At 43.5% G+C, this 1,110-nt stretch overlaps 1 protein-coding gene across 2 annotated transcripts in view; it reads left to right on the plus strand.

The window, feature by feature from the left end:
• DHRS9 (dehydrogenase/reductase (SDR family) member 9) overlaps nt 1-1,110 on the plus strand; it is a 24,555-nt gene that overhangs the window by 2,765 nt on the left and 20,680 nt on the right. The window lies entirely within an intron of this gene.

Raw genomic sequence — 1,110 nt, forward strand, 5'->3', positions numbered from 1 at the left:
TGTTCGACTCCTAGCGACCCCATGGACTGCAGCCTACCAGGCTCCTCAGTCCATGGGATTTTCCAGGCAAGAGTACTGGAGTGGGGTGCCATTGCCTTCTCCGTTGCATATCTGAAGTTATTGATATTTCTCCCGGCAATCTTAATTCCAGCTTGTGCTTCTTCCAGCCCAGCGTTTCTCATGAGGTACTCTACATAGAAGTTAAATAAGCAGGGTGACAGTATACGGCCTTGACGTACTCCTTTTCCTATTTGGAACCAGTCTGTTGTTCCATGTCCAGTTCTAACTGTTGCTTCCTGACCTGCATATAGGTTTCTCAAGAGGCAGGTCAGGTGGTCTGGTAGTCCCATCTCTTTCAGAATTTTCCACAGTTTATTGGGATCCACACAGTCAAAGGCTTTGGCATAGTCAATAAAGCAGAAATAGATGTTTTTCTGGAACTCTCTTGATTTTTCCATGATCCAGCAGATGTTGGCAATTTGGTCTCTGGTTCCTCTGCCTTTTCTAAAACCAGCTTGAACATCTGGAAGTTCACGGTTCACATATTGCTGAAGCCTGGCTTGGAGAATTTTGAGCATTACTTTACTAGCGTGTGAGATGAGTGCAATTGTGCGGTAGTTTGAGCATTCTTTGGCATTGCCTTTCTTTGGGATTGGGATGAAAACTGACCTTTTCCAGTCCTGTGGCCACTGCTGAGTTTTCCACATTTGCTGGCATATTGAGTGCAGCACTTCCACAGCATCATCTTTCAGGATTTGAAATAGCTCAACTGGAATTCCATCACCTCCACTAGCTTTGTTCGTAGTGATGCTTTCTAAGGCCCATTTGACTTCACATTCCAGGATGTCTGTCTCTAGATGAGTCTTCATACCATTGTGATTATCTTGGTCATGAAGATCTTTTTTGTACAGTTCTTCTGTGTATTCCTGCCACCTCTTCTTAATGTCTTCTGCTTCTGTTAGGTCCATACCATTTCTGTCCTTTATCGAGCCCATCTTTGCATGAAATGTTCCCTTGGTATCTCTAATTTTCTTGAAGAGATCTCTAGTCTTTCCCATTCTGTTGTGTTCCTCTATTTCTTTGCATTGATTGCTGAAGAAGGCTTTCTTA

The sequence above is a fragment of the Bison bison genome, unplaced genomic scaffold (assembly GCF_000754665.1).
Source record: "Bison bison bison isolate TAMUID 2011002044 unplaced genomic scaffold, Bison_UMD1.0 scf7180017864282, whole genome shotgun sequence".
In the NCBI taxonomy this organism is placed as follows: domain Eukaryota; kingdom Metazoa; phylum Chordata; class Mammalia; order Artiodactyla; family Bovidae; genus Bison; species Bison bison.